This window comes from Microtus ochrogaster (genome assembly GCF_000317375.1).
Source record: "Microtus ochrogaster isolate Prairie Vole_2 chromosome 14 unlocalized genomic scaffold, MicOch1.0 chr14_random_1, whole genome shotgun sequence".
Classification (NCBI taxonomy): Eukaryota; Metazoa; Chordata; class Mammalia; order Rodentia; family Cricetidae; genus Microtus; species Microtus ochrogaster.
Window position 1 is genome coordinate 32927869 of NW_004949096.1, and position 18805 is coordinate 32946673.

At 44.2% G+C, this 18805-nt stretch overlaps 1 protein-coding gene across 10 annotated transcripts in view; it reads left to right on the forward strand.

Annotated features, from left to right (window-relative positions):
* Positions 1-18805, forward strand: part of Sema6d (semaphorin 6D) — a 513469-nt gene that overhangs the window by 322233 nt on the left and 172431 nt on the right. For all 10 annotated transcript variants that reach the window (XM_026787688.1, XM_026787692.1, XM_026787698.1 and 7 more), the window contains exon 3: positions 16104-16131. The gene's annotated coding sequence lies outside the window, so the exon portion shown is untranslated. The remainder of the gene's footprint in view (positions 1-16103; positions 16132-18805) is intronic.

The window sequence follows — 18805 nt, forward strand, 5'->3', positions numbered from 1 at the left end:
ACATGTGTGTTGCATCTCCCCAAAAGAAGTTTTGTTATACAACATCTGCTTTAGCTGATTTCTCTTTAGGCCACACAAAAAGCAAATGCAATTGCTCTTGTTTCCTATTGCCTGTTCGACGCAACAGGTTCACTGCATGGATCCTCTCCACCTGACACCATGGATTAATATGCATTCCTAACCCACATCCCAGTACTATTGTGTGTGCTGTCCTTTGCTCCCCTGTGCTAACCTGTAAACTTCTTGAGGACAAGGCGCGGTTTGCAGGCAACTCATTTTTGCTACCTCCACACACTTCCTGAGAGCCTTGCATGGAATGTACAAATAAAAAAAATTGTCCAAAGACTTGAATGAATGCAAACTGAACAGATGGAAATTTATGGAGGTCAGAGCCTGGCTCTGCCTGATTTATTCATCCCCTGGCATAGCATCCCATGCAAATCACCATTTAATACTCATGTTTGATGGTCATGGAACAGATAATGAAACCCTGCAAGGAATGGCTGAGGAGAAGGCTCTTTAGTGCTGGTATCTTTTGTTGTAAGCTGCCTCAAATCTTTTTTAGAAGTAGGCAGCATATAAATAATGAATGAGTGACTGGATAAGGCCCCTAGGGCCTTTCCAGACTCACAACCCTTTTCATACCCTTAGGGCAAAACAGCCTTCTGGGAATGAAAGGGAAAGAGAATTTTTCACTCACTTATTCATTCAACAAATAAGTTTTGAAAGGCAGAACATGTCTTCTTAAGCAGTCACCTCGCTCTGGGATTTCTAGAAAGAGCACTCCTCCAGGTCTCTTTTAAGGCTACAGATTTTTGATTCTGCCCAGAGATTTGGGGATATTGATGAAGGGGCTATGGACATAGCCCTAAAAGCATGAGAGATTAAGTAGAATTATGCAGACATTGGCCTCCCTCTCCTCTCCCTCCGCCTCTCCTAATGCACCAGCACCTGATGCAATTGCCTTCATTCTTTGTCATCTGTTTATGTCAAGTTCGATCTTCTCCCAACACTCGGATGAAACCCGATGTGACCTCATGGAACACAGCGGAGGTGTCACCTTGCAGCAAACCTGAACACCAGTCTCCCTTGATTTCAAAATGCATCAAAATTGGAATTATTTATGGCCAGGTTTATCTTTTCCCAAGCATTTTGCTTCTGGTTGAAGCTAATTTGCAGCAGCTGATTAACACAGGCAATCAATGTCTGCCTGTCGGAGGTGTCTTCACTTGCTATATATACTTTTGGTAAATATCACAACAGTATTTTAATCTGTAAATCAGGTTTGTCAGGGCTGATTCATTTAAGCTGTTCACATCCCCCAAATTGTCTCTGACAGCCCCTACGTGGGAGCCTGTCTTCTTCTGGGAAAGATAACATTACCTGAGGCTTGGGTAGGCTTAATAGGGACAAAAAAAAAAAATGCTTCCCTGCAAGAAATGAAGGAAAAGCCATCTCACCTGTACCAGGCTTCTTCACACACCCAACTCCAGAGAGAGCTCAGCTTGAGGCCAGGGAGAGGTCAAAAATATGTAATATGCCAATAATACTATTGATAAGTATGATAAAATTCCTCCAATAACTGTGTGCTATGCCCTGTGCTAAGACTTTTCTTTTTAATCCGGGCTGGAGAGATGGCTCAGTTGGTAAAGATCGTTTGTTGCTCATCAAGAAGGCTTAATTCCCAGCACCCACATAGCTGCTCATAACTGACTGTAATTTCAATCCCAGGGAATCCAACACCCTTTTCTGACCTCTGTGGGTACAGGGAATGCGTGTGGTACACAGGCATACAGACATAAAGGCAGACAAGAAACCCATATATTATATATGTATACATATATATTATACATATAGATAATAAATAAACAAGTTTCTTTTAAAAATATGTTTATCCACCTATTTAATCCCAGAAGCAACTGCATGAAGCAAATGACTTTATAAGAGAAGAATTTCAACTTGGAAAATAAGAACATTCGCTGGGGCTCTGCCTCAGCGTTGCTCTAACTGCCGGGCACTTAGAGGCTCTGAAAGGAGCCCTTCCAATTGATGGGGCTTTTAAAGGAGAGGCGATGACTTGGGTCAGGATTCTATCTATTCCAAACCAAAACCGCTAGTGGCTCCCCAAGTCCTGCAGTCCTCCCTCCACAAATCCTATCAGTATTTAGTTTCTCTGGGTTTAACATGAGCAATCCTTCCTAAAATCAGAGTTGACGGTGACTTTTAATATTCCTTAATTACAAAAATAGTATAAGCGCCTTTTTCAAAGGTTTCTATGCCATTTGTTATCTTTAAATATTTTGCGATGCTTCCTTTATTTCTCCCGCAAGCAGGCCTGGCAGGCATAGGAACTCAGAGACTCCTCTTACAGGACAAGAATCTGTACATTAATTTACCAGACACAGCAAGGATACAAGCGGAATCCCAGCGGTTTAGAGAGCAGAGTCTCGGTCCCTTGCTTATTTATATCCCAGGTGGCTCTGGACAGACCAGGAGGTTAACCTGCTTGAGCCTTAACTTGCTGATCTTTCCAGGAAGAAGTGACCTTTGACCTACCTCCCAGATCAGCTGGGAAGATGAAATATGGTCATCCCTAGCAAAGGGCTTTGTCTGATGTGAAGGCATAGATAGATGCGAATATGTAAAAGATGGCCATATTACCCAAATGCGTCCACAAGATTTTACTTCGGGATGGTGGAACCACTTTCAAGCCGAAGCTATTTCGAAAACTGAGTTATGGGAACCAAGCTTCAGGACGCCCGCAGCTGGTGTGGAGTAACAGTACTCCAAATAATTGAGTGAACTTTCTCCAAAAACAAAACGCTATCCCTACAGAGCAGACGCTTTTGCAAGGCCCCAGTCCTTGGACTGTGGAACCCTAGGGAAAACTGTTTTGCTGTGATTTTGAAGCTAGAAACGTATTTCTATGCTGGGTGAGACTTTCAAAATGAAATTTGACCTTTTTTTCTTGCTTTCTTTCTTCTCCCTTGCCCCAATATCTGTTTGTTTGCATTCTCTTCTCCCCAGGGTGTTTCCAGTAGCCAGGCAGCCTGCCAGCAGGGCGGGCTAGAATCTGTAGTAACTCGGGTCAGTGGGGTCTTGGTTTGAGTAGGAAGAGGATGGAGGCTTCGGCACTTCGGGGTGGTGTTACATCTCTAGGAGGAAGGGGCTTTCTGCGGCTGGACGAGACTGGGGGAACAGAAAGGAGCTAAAAATTAAAATAACAAAGAGGATGTGATGGGGAAGACCAGGAGGCAGGCTCTCTGTGCTCTGCCATCTGTTGGCCTTTCAATGCAGCTCCATCACCTCACTGCCACTTCTTTTATATATTTGATTTGATTTGATAGTGTGATATAATTTCAATGCTATGTTCCCTTCTCTTTCCTGACTCCAGACCTTCTCATATACCCCTCTTTCAAATCCAGGGCCTCTTTTTCATTGTTATTACATGATGCATATATGTATGTACATACAGAGTCCTAAATATAACCTGCTCACTCTGTGGAATGTTACCTGCATGTTTGTTTTCAGGTCTGATCATTGGGTATCAGATAGCCAGTTGGTGTGCTCATCTCCAAGGAAGACTGTTTCTCCCTCTCTCAGTATCCTTTAGTTGCATGTAGTTCTTTGTGTAGGGTTGAGGCCTCTGGGGCTTTGCCCTACGCATTTTGACATTTCTACTCTTGTGGTCTTTGTTCAGCTTACATTTGGGCTGTCATGTTGGTGAGACGTTACGGTTGGAGTTTCTGACATTTCTAAGAGACACAATCTCACAGCAAATTCCCCATTCCCCTGGCTCTTTGATTTCTCCATCTCCTCTTTGGAATGTATCCTGAGCCTTAAGCGTGAAGTATTTCGTAGTTGTACCCATTGGAACTGGGCTCCACAACTCTGCATTTTGATCAGCTGTGGGTTTCTGTAATGGTCTCTGTCTACTGCAAAGAGAAGTTCCTTGATGAGGGATGAGGACAGCACTTTCCTGTGGGTATAAGGACAAATATTTAGAGTGTAGTAGGGATGATGCTGGTTTAGTAAAGTGGTGGTTGTAGGTTCTCCTCCAACATCCATGACTCCACTATTCCTGCGTAGTTGGCTAGGTCTCTAGTAGTAGGCACAACTTCCCTCTTGTTGAGCAGGTCTTGCACCCACTTAGAGCGCTGTTGATTACCACAAAAGTGTTTGTGCCCCTAATGTACCCATAGAGTTGCCCTGCCATGCTGGTCATCATTGTGGTTCATAAGCAACATGGTTGGGTAGGACTATTGGTTGTCTCCCTCCTTTTGGTACCATGACAGCTAGTCCTCAGGGAGGGGCATTCGGGTCAATTCTAGCTCAGGGACTCTGGGCTCTGCTTCTGAAGTACATGGTGTCTCCAGCAATAGGTGGTCTTTAACTCCTGGAGGGAGCCTTGTTAGTACAGATGAGAAAAATTCAACAAAACTATGTATGTATATTTACACACTGAATTACGTGAGTTAGTTGTCTCTCTTTTTCAGGTAAGTAGTTAACAGTACTTTGGGCTTTTTTAGACATCCTTGTTATTTTACACTCCTCCCTTTCTTCTGTCTTTACCCTCTTCCCCCATCTCTATTGAGCCCTGCCCCCTTTCCCATTTCCCTCATCAGATCACTAGATCAGGTGCTATTCCCCTCCCTATTGCCTCCCAAGTGTCCCATCCTGACAGTGGTTTCATTTTGCATCATATTGAGTGAGGTAACCTAGACCCAGAAAGGCAAATATCATAAGTTCTCTCTCATTGGTGACCCCTAACTCCAAATCTTCAGATATGACTACATAGCCTGGAGTAAATCACACCTCCACTTTTCTCAACCAAATACCCCACCTCTACCGCTCTCACTCTGTCTTTTGGTACCTGATGGAAGCACCAAATGAGTCCCACTGACAAAAGTTCCAACCTCTCTAAACAGTATCATTCATTAGAAGTGCAAGAAAATCCAAACCTGAACATACATTGCATAGAAGCCAAGACTTCAGTTTGCATTCTGTCTAGGTATGCAAGCCTGCAGCATGAAGAAGCTCTGAGGAAAGAAGTTTGTATTCTGGGCTCTGAGGTGTGGGGTTAAAAACCTTTTCTGAAGGCCAAGCTAATAAATATTTTAGCTGTTGTGATCATCTAGTCTGTCAGGACTATTCTGCTCTAATCCTTGTAAAGTAAAAGTATCCTTGACAATGTGACTTTGACTATGTTCCAATAAAACTTTATTTACAAAACCAAAATCAAGTGGCAGCAAATTTTACAGACTACTGCTGGCACAATAAACATTGCTTTTGAAAAATGAGGTACTGCCATACTTAATGGTACCTAATTTTAATCCCTGCATTCAGGAAGCAGAGGCAGATAAATCTCTTTGAGTTATAGTCAAACCTGGTTTAAATAATTAGTTCCAGGCTATCCAGGGCTATAATGAGACCTTGTCTCAGAAACAATAACAAAACAAAAACAGAAAAAGCAACGTTCTACCTTTATAAATTACAAAACACTGGAATCTCCTGTCACTTGGCAGATGAGCATGTCCAAGTGACTAGACTCCAGTTAGGCTGGTGATATTGGTTTGCTAAGGACATGCTCTGAAAAGAGCAGTTGGAGGTTGCATGTACGCATCTCCAGCTGTAAGAAGCTGACCCTGGTAAAGAGCAACTGCCCCCATCCCATTCACTCGGGGTCCCTGTAGTGGGAGTGGGTCTGCTCAGAGGACCCTTCACGGCATTCTCACTTCCCAGTCAACCCCACAAAGCCGGTCCTCTCGCTGTCTGTGACGTCCTCTTCCCTACTTTTCCCGGCAGATGTGCCATGAGTCTGAGTCCTTCCCAGTTCCCAGTGTCTCTTTCCACCTCACAGGTGAGGGATTGTACCAGCTAGTTTTATGGCAATGTACCTAAGCTACAGTCATGCGAGAGGAGGGAACCTCAATTGAAAGAATACTTCCATAAGATCAGACTGCAGACAAGCCTAGAGAGTAGCTTCTTAATTAGTAATTGAGGCCTTAGCCCATTGTAGCTGGTGCCATGCATAGGCTGGTGGACCTAGAAAGCAGGCTGAGCAAGTCATGAGGAACAAGCCAGTCAACGGCATCCTCCAAACGTCTCTGCATCAGCGTCTGCCTTCAGATTCCTGCCCTGTTTGAGTTTCTAGCCTGACTTCCTTTGATGATGAGCAGTGATTAAGTCAAATAACCCCCCCCCCAAGTTGCTTTGGGTCATGCTGTTTCATCCCAGCAACAGTAACTATAACTAGGGCAGGCATTAGGAAGGAGACCTATAGCGGTGCTTCCTACTCCTTCAGAGAAACGCAGCCTGGCATCCCGTCCACATCCATGGCATCCGCCCACTCCAGGTTCTCCTCTGTAGAAGCTACACTCTTACTTGGATTTTTGTATTGTTGTTACTGGGACATGGTTTGGGTTCCACAAAACCCATAAGAATCTCAAGCCACCATTCACAAGTCTGAGCTGCTGAGAGCCTTCCCTGCAAGCTAAAGACCAGCCATCTGGACATTGTCTGACCCCTCTGTGTAACTCTGTCTAAAGATAGAAGAAAAACTTCTAAAATAATTTGGAGTGTGGAAATCAGAGTTTAGATGGTACTAAGTCTTAGACATGACTAGTATTTCCTAGAGAGAATGGAGTTGTATGACCTACAAATAGTATTAGCCAAAGAGAGTAGCAGCCAGTCAAGAATTCAAAGCATCAGGAGCTGGGGAGATGCCATTCCCAGTGCCTGAATAAAAAAGTCAGGCACGGTGGAGCTGGATGATAATCCCAGTGCGTAGGAGGTGAAGACAGACAGATCCCTGGGTCTTGCTGACTAGCCAAGCTAGCCTAACCGGTGAAAGAGCCTGTCTGAAAGACAAGATGGATGAGTCCTGAGAAGGAATAACACCCGAGGTTGTCCTCTGGCCACCGCATGTGTGGACATCCCTACACATGTGTACACACACACACACACACACACACACACACGCATGCACACACGCACATCTCACCTGGGGACATCTAACAATGTCTAGAGGCACTTTCGGGTGTTATAACTAAGGAAGCGTCTAATAGGTAGAGGCTAAGGATATTGTTAACCACCCTCCAGTGCACAGGTCATGGCCCCTCAATAAAGAAGCTCTTGGCTTTAACTGTCAACAGCGCTGAGACTGAGACACTAATTAATGGTGCTCTGACTCAGCAGTTTCTCTCACCATGAGTATAAGTCATGGGTGGACAGGACAGGCAAGTCGCACCAGAGTGCTGAGTGGACTAGCTTCCCAAGGGTGCTGTTGAACAGTGGAAACCACTCTTCCACAAGGTGGCTCAGGATTGTGGTGACAGTAACATGCACGTGTGTGGTGCACTTGCGTGGTGGATGCTCCACAGCTTCTGCCCTGGGGCTGTAGACAACACAGGCAAGAGCAGATCTCTCCAGAGGTGCTTTTCCAAGGGCACTGGGGAGAAAAAGGAGCAGCTGCTGACACTGAAGGACCTTCTCATCCTCCCCAAGACCTGCCCCCTTGATATGCGCCCTGCCTGGGCTCTGTCCAGAAGGCAGGCCAAGCACTATCAATTGGCTTCTTCGCAATTTCTTTGTAGAGTTTTAGCATTATCTTTTTATATAATACCTTCTTCACACCTTCAATAAAATCTTCAGTATTTGACCTGTTCGTGCCCCTTGCCATTTTCTTTATATAGCATACATTTGATGAGTTTCTCCTTTCGTCATTACAATGTACACCAGGGGGGACAAAAACGGACATGCAGCCTGAGGCACCTTCTCAGAGACCGTGTCTGCTGGATTAAATATCAGGCTGGTCTAAGAATGATGGCATTGGCCTATAACCCTAACACTTGTGAGACAGAGGCAGGATGATGGACCCAAGTCTGAGGCCATTCTGGTCTATCTACTAAGTTTCTGAAAAGACAGGACTATATAACAAGACCTTGTCTTTATTAACAAAAGACAAAAACAAACAAGGGAAAATACCAAGAAGGCCCAAGTAATCTTGCATGAAAATAAAAATGTCTAGGCTTTATTTGTAGAAGCCAGAATGCAGCAGTTGTGAAGACCCAAGCCAAGATAAGCATTTTGTTTATTTATTACTATGGGGCAACCAACTCCCCAATGATGACTTAAACACTACTAATTATCAGGTCGCATAGATTTGGGTCTTGATTTAGTTCACCTGGGCGGTTCTAGGTTGGGGTCTCTTGGGGGCTGAATTACGCTACAGAGCTTGCTTGATTCAAGGCACTGTGTTCAACCCTCAGCAGTAAAACTACCAAGTCTGAACTTCAAATACCTCATAATTCAGCTGTATTCAGACGTAGAATGTCTGCAGATATTGTCAGATAAGACGAGGTCATACTGGTATAGGGTGGATGTTAATAAAATATAATTGTATGAGGGAGGTGGTGCATGGGGAGAAGACAGGTGTGGAAACAGGGGTGCTGTAACAACCTGTGAATGTCAAGACCCAGGGCTCCCACTGAGAAGGACAGTGAAAGCTCTACCCACAGTCCCGGAGGGAGCATGGCCTTGCAAACACCTTGAGTTTTGCCGCTGGAATTGCGAGAGAATAAATTTCTGCTTTTATAACCCAGCCCGGATGTAGCATTTTTTTTGTACAGCAGCCCTAAGTAGTGCATTGTGGGCTCTCTCAGGCAGCTGCAGTCAGATCTGGAGAGCTAGATCTGTCTGATTCTGTTCCTGGTGTTGTAACAAAGAACTTTAAATTAGCTAATTCATAAATGATAGAAATATCTTTCCTGGAGCACCAGAGACAGCAGATTCTAAGATGAAGATGTCCGGTTAGAGCAGCGGTTCTCAACCTTCGGGACACAATCCCTTGGAGAGTCAAATGACCTTTTCACTGGAGTTGCATATCAGATATCCTGCGTACAAGATATTTGCATTTTCGTTCCTAACAGTAGCAAAATAACAGTTATGAAGTTGCAACAGAATAATTTCGTAGTTGGGGGTCACCACCACATGAGGAACTGTATTAAAGGGTCACAGCACTAGGAAGGTTGAGAACTGCTGACTTAGAGCCTTGCTTTTCCTTCAGAGATGGCATATTCTTACCACAACCCTATGTAGTAGAAGGGGGAGAAAAGTCTAAAGGTTTGACAGATGTCCTCAAATCCTTGTACAAAGACCCAAACCACATTCGCGTGTCTGAGGACCTCATGGCGCTGTCATTTCCTATGGCCTAGTCTCAATACTACTGCACTGGCACACTGGGGCTAGAGTCTCAGCATGAATGCTAAAGAGACCCAAATGTCCATATTCCCAATATATCATTACAAGAGACTGCACGGGACTGTAGGTGCAAGAGAGCGCCTTCAAAACACAGCTGTCTGCTCCAGGGTAGCAAGAACATCTGGACCCAGCCAAGCGTTTAGGTCAGTATGTTGGACTGGCTTATCACCATATTTGTGAAAACTAAATAGAACCAGATTTCTTTTTATGTATCCTAAAATGATAGAAAAAAAAAAGGAACAATTAAAAGCTACCAAGGTGGGACAAAGAATCTAGGTAGCGGAAAATGTCAGAAGAGAAAAGAATAAAGATGGGTAGAGATGCCACAAATGGGTGGCTGGAGTGTGACCTGCACAGGTGGACACAGAAGTTGAGCCATGTTACAGGGATTAACATCTCCTGTCTCTGGCTCGCAGATTATCTGATGGCACCGGTAAGAGGGTGCCAGGTGAGGCTTTTGGCTGGGGGTGGTAGTGCATGGGCAGAGCCATGTGGGCAGCAACAAAGAGAGCTGGCTACAGCAGCAAACCCTCAAGCCCCCAGCATCTGGAGGTACTGAATGGTGACCCACGGGAAAGGTGATGGGAGTGGAATTCAGGGCAAGCCATTACTTTCGGCTGTCAGAGGCATTCTGGCTGACATTATACAGCCGGGGCCTGCTGTCCAGCAATCACCAAACTGGCTATCATTTCTGAAATTAAGGTAATAGAATCTGTGCAGGGTAGAAGGAATATCCAATGTTTTCTAAGAATACATTAAAAATGAGTACCTGCAAAGAAAAATAATATTCCACAGAGAGGAGCTTGACAGAAAGGCAAATGTGGAAGATAGCTTCTCCTTGGTGCTTCCAAATATCTCAGGAATGCCTCCTTTTTTTCACCGTTGGTCCTTCCACATTCCCGTTCATGGCATCCAACTCAACTTGGAGCAAGAAAACAGGTCTAAGGCTCGTGTTTTCTCTGATTCAGACAGCACAGATTAATTGTCCGTCACCCGTCATTGTAGCTGTGGTCCGGTCGTTTTGCTCTGTTTTATTGGCCAGGCACGGGTTAGAGGCAGCCCCATTTTCCTCGGTGTTAATTTCTTCTGTGTTAAGTGTGGCCATTTTTGTCAATGATCACGGAGTGAATCTCTGTGATTAGACATTTAACTATATGGTAATTACAAACTAAATAGTGTTTACAACAAACCCTTGGTTAGGAGACAGAGTCTATGTCAAATTATAGCCTGGGAAAATTACATAAATAAAAATTTGCATCTAGAAGGGCCCTTCACAAAAATTATAAAAAGATTGTATAATTTTTGTTTCCATTGCATAGTAGCTCGGTGACTGTCAAACCAATTGAAACTGTGTCCATAACACATTCTTTCAAAAATAATTTTCTCATAACTGTGTGTGTGTGTGTCATTATGGAAAACAGCATTGGCAATCACATTGTTTTTCTTCTGATTAGTGGGAAGCATCATAAAGAACGCAAAGCCCCAGAATGTTTTTTTTTTTCCTGAGGGAATGGGCAAAGCTGGTAATGATGAGGACTAAAGCGATGGCCATTCCCCCTCCGCTCGTTCCCGAGCCCCAGAAGTTCCCTCGCCTCTGAGAACTGTCCTGACTTTAATTCTGTCTGAATTTCCGAAAGCTTTCATTACTCTTTGTTCAACGACTAGTCAAGAGAAGAGCTGTCCCCTCAATCCAAATAGAGAATGGCATGAAATTTTCTAAAATGAGGAATTTTAGCTTACGTTCTTAGATTTGGACAATTGTCTAGGAAGAATTTAATATTTTTTTAATAACCAGAAGAAAAGCTGTAAATATCATGGTCTCTCTTCTTTAAGGAAAAAAAAAAAAAAGAGGCGAAAAGCTCAGGGTGAAACAGCACCGCCATTGACTATGCCCAAGGGAACTTCATTCATCAACAGCGACAACTTAATTCCCATCGCCCGCTTAGCAGCCTGGGTGTCACTGAGGCTTACAAACTCTGGAGGATGCCATTCATTTGTCTTTAAAGCACACGCTAGTGTAGGACTTGTTTTGCCCAGTTTTACTAGATATGAATGCATTCCTTGCTTTGAGAGCACGAGCTATAGCTTTTGCTTGGTCCCCATGTCCCCCGCTCCAGTGTTCTCATTTGTTCATAAAGCCTAGTTCTCAATCTGAAAATAATTCCCCCTTTCTGAAATTAGCAGTCCCATTACGGTAGCAACTGAGTACCTGCTCCTCTCCATAGCTGCACAGCCAATAGGTAGCCCATAACAACCAGGGCATCCTGGAGAGGATGCAGGAGGTACTTGTTCACTGTTGCCCTGACATGGAATTTATTGGGTACCTATCAAATATTCACATTTTTCGCCATCCAGCATTTCACAATATAAAATCCCACAGCACGAGGTAGATATTTGATATTTATTACATAAGTAAGAAGGCTTGCTTCCAAGACACCCCCCCCACACACACACATACCTTGTCTAAGTGGGGAGAGGCAGGTTTAAACACAGGTCACGCTAATACAGTTTGATGAGGATTCTGGAATGGGCAGGAAGAACTATACTGAAGCACAAATAAGGAAATAACTGTGTCTGCAGAAATTGAACACAGCCCCACAGAAGTGGTGTGACATGAGGCTTTAAAGAATGAACAGGTGTTTATCAGCTGAAAAGGAGACAGAAAGAAATATACCCGAGGTCATGTGTGGGCTTGTATGTAAGGGATACAGGCACCACCAGCCAGGTGATGCCTGGAGACCTGTGCTTCTGGGAACTGTTCAGTGTGACTGGGATCCAGCAGACATCAGGTTGAAAGCAGCTGAGGAACACCTGAGAACAGCGGTTGCCAGGTGCTAACAGATGAAGAGAGGAGAAATAGATGGTCTGGGGAAGCTGGGTGGTGAGGCTTCCCTGCGGAAGACCACGTCCACTCTGGTACATATCTCCAGAGAAAAGAGAACGTGGAATAAAGCTACAGCAGTGTTCCAAAGATTAATGCAGATAAGAGTGTTGTTGCTCAGGGCCTGAGATGGGTAACTTGTCAGTTTGATTGGACTGGGGAATGGCTAGATTAGGAAAGCAGGTCTCTCAGTGGGCTTTAAGAACTTTTCTAAAGACCGTGAGATCTGGAGGTCTCTGACCTCATCCAGAATGGATGGATAGGACTGTAGAGAGGTGCTAGAACTGCATGGTCTCTATGGAAGAAGGGAGTCCCTGAAGCAAATCCTTGGAGACGGTGGTATACCTTGCCCTGGTCTGCCTTTGCTAACTGCCCCCACTCTGTTTACTGCCCAGCAGAATGTGTGTGAGCCTGGCTGCCATTCCTTCCCACCACAGATGCTGGTTGTTTAAGAATGTTCCCTCCTCTCCTGGCTAGGCCTCTGGATAAACAACAGCCACCAAAGTCACCACCCCCATGCTGAGTCAGTGACTTCCCTGTTCACTTCCTTGTGTCCACGTGCACCTAAGAGAGGGGCAGGACAGGGGACGAGAGGTAGGAAGGGAGATGAAGGATCTCACTAAATATCTTGTGCATTGAAGAATAAGCAAATGCAGGCCATCGGTGTGCGGAGCAAATGTATTTATTAGGGAACCGTGGAAAGGAACTGCCAAGAGCAGGAGAAAACCTCTGCTGCACCCTGCCCAAGGGCTCTCATTTATCTCAGGGTGGAAGGTGGATGGCGACTGATGTCATCTTTAGTAGGACTGGTCCTTTGTGAGCACCACGCGGGTGGAGCCAGTGAGCAGTCTACAGGTCCTACACGGGCTCCCCTGGCCCAGTTGGGTCATACATCCATTCAGGGGAAAAGGTGATGTGTTCTACATGACAGGCTCTTGCCCTCACTGCCTAAGGGACCTAACTCCTCTCACCACAGTGCAATGAGACCTCAAGCCCTTGCTCCCTTAGGTTGCCTGCCACACCTGGTTGCAGCCACAGAGCAGTAATTAACACAGTGACAGAGTAATTGTGGCCACACAACAGAACGCACGGGGACAGTGCCGCGTTTGATTTAGTTCCTTCCTGTGTCTTAGCATGAAATCTTTCCATTTCAGTGAAATAATAGTGGCACGAACACAGTAATTTTTCATATGTTTTTATGTATGCCTTCCATTAAAAGTTGGCATCAGTAGACAGCCCCTAATTTTAGCTTAATCACGATCTCCTAGTAAATACTTAGTAAGTCCAAAGTTAGCATTTGAAAATGAAGAAAGGGAGCCCTTGAGACTGATACATAGAGAATAATGATGTGCTCATTATCTTTTGTGCAAACTGTATGTGTGCTGGAAAAGAATGTTTCCTCATGCCAAGATTGGTGGCATGTATTTGGACATTTCGATGATTTTTTTCTAACAGTATCACTTGTAAACTGGAGGTTGGAAGGCTTGTGCTGAACCAAGCAACACAATTGTTTGTGAACTGGTGGAGAATTAGAGCCAGCAGAAGGGTGCCATGTGTCCACTTCACAATTTTGGTTGTAGGCAAATTCCGACAGTGCATGATTGATTATGATTAATTGTATTTACTTCATAGCTCTTTGTGGATATTTCCATCTAAACCAGAAGGGAGAAGGTGTCGGCAGACACCTGGGATTTATTCAAGCTTATGGCTAAACTTTTTCATTAATCGTTTAGATTTCCCCGTCCCTTTTTTTACCTCTTTAATCGAAAGAGTCTTCAAAAAGAGTAGGATGCTTTTTCCTAGGCCATGAATTTCAAGAGTTCTATGGATTACATAGAATTAAAATATGAATGGATACCACATTAATTAGGCTCCATCATCTAGGCTTTTGGTAATTTGTATATATGTAGATTAAGCACAGTAGTGCTTACGGTAGGTCAGATATCTGGAAATCACAAAGAGGGGGCAGGGATCTGTAAGTAGTAAAGGGACTGTGTTTACTGAATACCACTTCCTTCAAGTACATTTACTGAGTATATTCTCTTCCGTGGGAAAGTAGCATGTACTTACCTCCTGAGACAGGATCTCATCATATAGCCCAAGATGGCCCATAACTTGCTATGTAGTCACACTGGCTTCAGATTAGTAACCCTGCTTTCTCAGCCTCCCATGCTTTGGGGTTACAGATGTGCACCAATGCACCCACCTGGAATATCCACTTCAAACCCTTCCTACCCAACGCTTGACACTAAGCTTCCGTGCTATAACATTTCACACGCAGCAGTTAGGGCTTCTCAACTTGTGGTCTCCAGATTCCGGTTCCGTAGAACACACTGGAAATGCCCCTGCCTGGTTTAGTGCAGCTGGACTGGCCCAGGAATCTGCATTTTCACAAGGACCCCATTCGATGTTCACACACATCGAAATTGAAACATTACTCTCTCTAAAACCTTCCCCTTTGTGCCAGGAGCAGAGTACTTGTAGATATCAAACACTGAATAGCAAAGTGGGCGAGAGACAAGGTTGGTGTAGCAACAGCTGACACTGTTGGCCTTCAAGAAGGTTTTTTCCCTTGATTCCAGCCAGAGGCAGGGGATTAACGGATGCTTTCTTCTGCCCCTCGTCTTTTCTGAAAGGCAAATTTTCTACTTGGACAAATTTCTTTTTGAAAGTAGTCTCAAAGCCGATGTGTGTGATGTTGGCAGAGCAGAGGGGCACAGGAAGGGGAGCCATCCATAAGGCGACATATTTGACATAAAGACTTTTAAATTAAATGGGATATGAAGTTTGGAAAATTCCAGTGTAAACTGAATTTAGAGATCATAGCCTGAGCACATTTCCAGCTAAGGCAGAGTCTTAGACAGGACAGCACTATAATTTATTACGAGGCCATTTGATTGGAAATAAATGAAAGGATTTTAATATACTTTCAGACTGTGTTTTCCTCTACTTTTGAAGTCCATTGAATTCTTAATGTTGATTTTCTACTTTTTTGTTTTTTAAAATCCAGTCCACTAAGTTCTACAAAGCTGTTTCTGCCTGAGGCTAACCCTGTTCTAGGTGAGCTAATCAATCAATTCCCACCCATTAGGAAAGAGCACTCAAATAAAAAGAACCCTTACCTTTTGATGGATTTCTTAGCTGTTTGCTCAACACACATCTTTTCTAATTGGCACAATACCAGAGAGAGAGAGAGAGAGAGAGAGAGAGAGAGAGAGAGAGAGAGAGAGAGAGAGAAACCATCTTAGGTTTTAGGAAGGGAAAGGTGTCCGAGAGCCGTGCAGCATTGGGGGGTCGAGCAAGCACAGGCTCCTGCGGCTGTGATGAAATTGTTTTTAATTAAAGCTTCCCAGCCCAAGTTGAAACACACACATTTTAGGATGTAAAAGCAAAGCTTCCAAAAAGCAAACTGGGGAGAGGACATGGTGTTCGGCTGAACTGAGCATCGAGCTTTGGCACCCAACTATTCAAAAACACTTCTTTCTGCTTTTTCAGACTTAGGCCAACAGAATGGTGCAGGTCACACATCATGACCCGTCTGAGTTCGTTCTGCTGTCATGTGACCAACCTAGCCTGACTGCTAACCTAGACAACTTTATAGAGAAGGAGATGCCACATTTCATGAACAGGGTCTTCCCACAAAGGAATTGTTCTCTCTGACCTGTGAGGAATGACAGGATGTCTAAGACACAGTTGACAGGCAACCTCCAAGTTGTCAAAGGTTTTTGTTTTGCCTCAAAATGCTGTTCCACATCTCCAGAGCCTAGATGCAATGAGATTTGCTTAGTCTCTTGGTGCATGGCTCCCCCTCACCCCAAACGTATCCCTAACCAACGGTTAAATTAAGTAGAATAAGCCATTTTGCTAAACTATTGGAGAAACTATTTGTTTAATTCAGTTCTGTGGTTTCAAAGGTCAGAAGCAACAAAAACACTAATGCATTTGTCTTTTCTCCTTTTAGGTTTTGCCAAGACAGAATAATCTCCAAGGTAGGAGACAGTATACTATTCTCCGATTTGTTGGCTAACTGTAGAATGATGTAGTTGTCTTTGGATGCATGTTTCTTTCTGTGGTGAGTGTGATACTCAAATGGTAGTCACAAGTGGGTGTCGGTTCTGCTGTTGATGATGGTGATTAGAATATCCTACACATATAATCTGGCTGGATCAGGCCAGAAGAGAGAGAAAGGGGCAGAGGAAAGAAGTCAGGAAGGGAGGACGAGGGAGGTTTTCTTGCTTGATTAGCTCCTTTATGAGATAGCAGACTTTTTGTCTCTGATAGTCAAAGACAGAAGACAGCTTCTTTGTGAGCCCATGAGGCAGGGCCCCACACCTCCACTGAAGCCTATTTTGGAAGAATTAAAGAAGCAGAAGCCCCTCCACATAGCCTGACTCCTCAGCGGCATGTGGCCTCCTGTCCCACTCTGCGGGACTGCGTTAGCCAAGTTGTTTAACTCCCAGAAATCTCCATAAGAACGTGCTCTTGCGGATGTACTAATTATATTATAGCACACAATAGGAACCCCTTTTGATTCCATTAGAGGACTGGGTGCAGAGGATGTGCACCATCTGGTTTGTGAAGGCAGGAATCGGTTTTTTCAAAAGGGCACACATCCAAGTTCTGTTGAATGCTCGTCAGAAGGAAGAAGTGTAAGCAACTCTGTTCATAATGAGATCAGTGCTGAAGCTAATAAGATGGGGTGTGTTTCCAGGACTCGGCGTTTCTCTGAAGCTACGTGTGCTTGAGGTACATTTGGCCGCCTTGTCTTATGTGGAGGCTGGGCTTCCAATTGAAGTAGTTAAAGCTCTCCATGTGTTAATTGGAAAATTGAGGCATCTTTGCCATAGAGCATCTGGCTTCCTAGGTATTAATTATGGCTCCGTCTACACATAGAGACTAGTATTTTTAACATCTTCTATTATTCACCATGTTACTTTTAGAAACTGTTAAGTTTTCAGATCACAGGGGGGAAAAAGAGGAAGTTAAGCTTTACTAGATACTAGTGCTATTTAAAGGTATCTTTTATGCTAGGTATGGTAGCACCTGCTTAGACTCATGTCATTTTTTTTATTTTAACCACTTTTGTATTCTTTGAAATGTCATGCAGTATATTTTCTCATAGCCTTCCCCATCCCCCAACTCCTCTCAAGCCCTTCCTACCCATCCTTCTCTCCCTTTAAAAACAAAATTTTAAAAAGGAAGAATGAAAAAAGTCACATACACACACAATAGCAACACCAACAACAAAAATTTGAAGTGTCAAACTTGAGCTGGCCAGCTACTTTTGGCCATGGCCAGCCAGCCCTAGAGTGGGATGGATACACCCAGGGTCACTCCACTGGAGAAAACTGATTTTTCATTCCTAGCAGGTATTGTTTGTGAATAGCTTCTCAGGTGGGGGTGGGACTCTGTTCCCCCAACCCCTTCTTCATGCTGGGACTCTTTCTGGCTTGAGCTTGTATAGGCCATGTGCATGCTGTCACAGCCTCTCTGAGTTCACATGTACATCAGCTCTGTTCTGTCTAGAAAATATTGTTTCTTTAAAATCTTTCATCATCTCTGTTTCCACCCCATCTTTTGCATAGATCCCAGAACCTGGAAGCTAGGCATTAGTCTGGGCTGCACAGCAAGGCCTAATCAAAGATACAGATAAATAGTAAAAAGTCTTTTAGAGGGAGTCAGAGTTTCTAGCAATAAATAGCAATGAAACAGGAAGAAAATGGTAGGCTTCCTATTGCTAAACTTCACTGAACACTTTTTTTTAAAAGAAAGGTTTTTATTGAAATAATGATTGGGGCCTAGAATGCAGCCATTTTCCCTAAACAGGGCTGCTAGGTAGTCACATGACCGCCTTCCAAGGACTAACTCCTTGGCTTCCTATAGATATTTTAAAATCTTTGGCAGCAGCCAACAGGACTAGGAAGCTATGAGGTCCCCTCAGTAACTAGAGGCTGCTTCTGTGTGTATCCCACAAGGGCAGCTCACACTGATGAAGGAAGCCCAGACACACGGCACACAGTCTCATCGAACGCGATTACAGCGGTCACCATCAATCCAATTAAACAGGGAAAGCGGCTCTGGGGAACCGGAAGCAACACTGGCCTTCTGACTAACTCTAGGATTTGAGATGAGGATGTGAGTGTGGTGTCTAAGAATTTTCATGGTTTGATACTGTTGCTCGTGAAAATAGATAATACTGAGAAGGTAGGTGAGTGAGAAGAGATCAATAATTGCAGACTTTTAAGTTTTGCACTTAATGGTCAACTTCTCGGGTCTAAACAGTGGGCCTGTGTGCTGCTGAGCACCCTCCCTCTGGTCTCCCCTTCTGCTGGCTCTCCTTGCAGCCTGGGTGATGTTTCTTAACGTGCTTCTCATTCTCTGCATTATACGTTCTGCTTCTTTCTCTGAGTGTTTCTGAAGAGTGCCTGGGGTTCCCGAAGGCTGCTCCGCTGTGTTTATTTGACCCTCTGTTGTTGTTGCAAATACCCGAGAGAGAGAGACAACTTAAGAAAAAGAAAGGGTCATTTCAGTCTCAGGGTTTTAGATCATCAGAGCATGGCAGCTCACATCAAGGTGCCCAGGAGAGAGAGAGAGAGAGAGAGAGAGAGAGAGAGAGAGAGAGAGAGAGAGAGAGGAAGAAGAAGAAGAGGAGGAGGAGGAGGA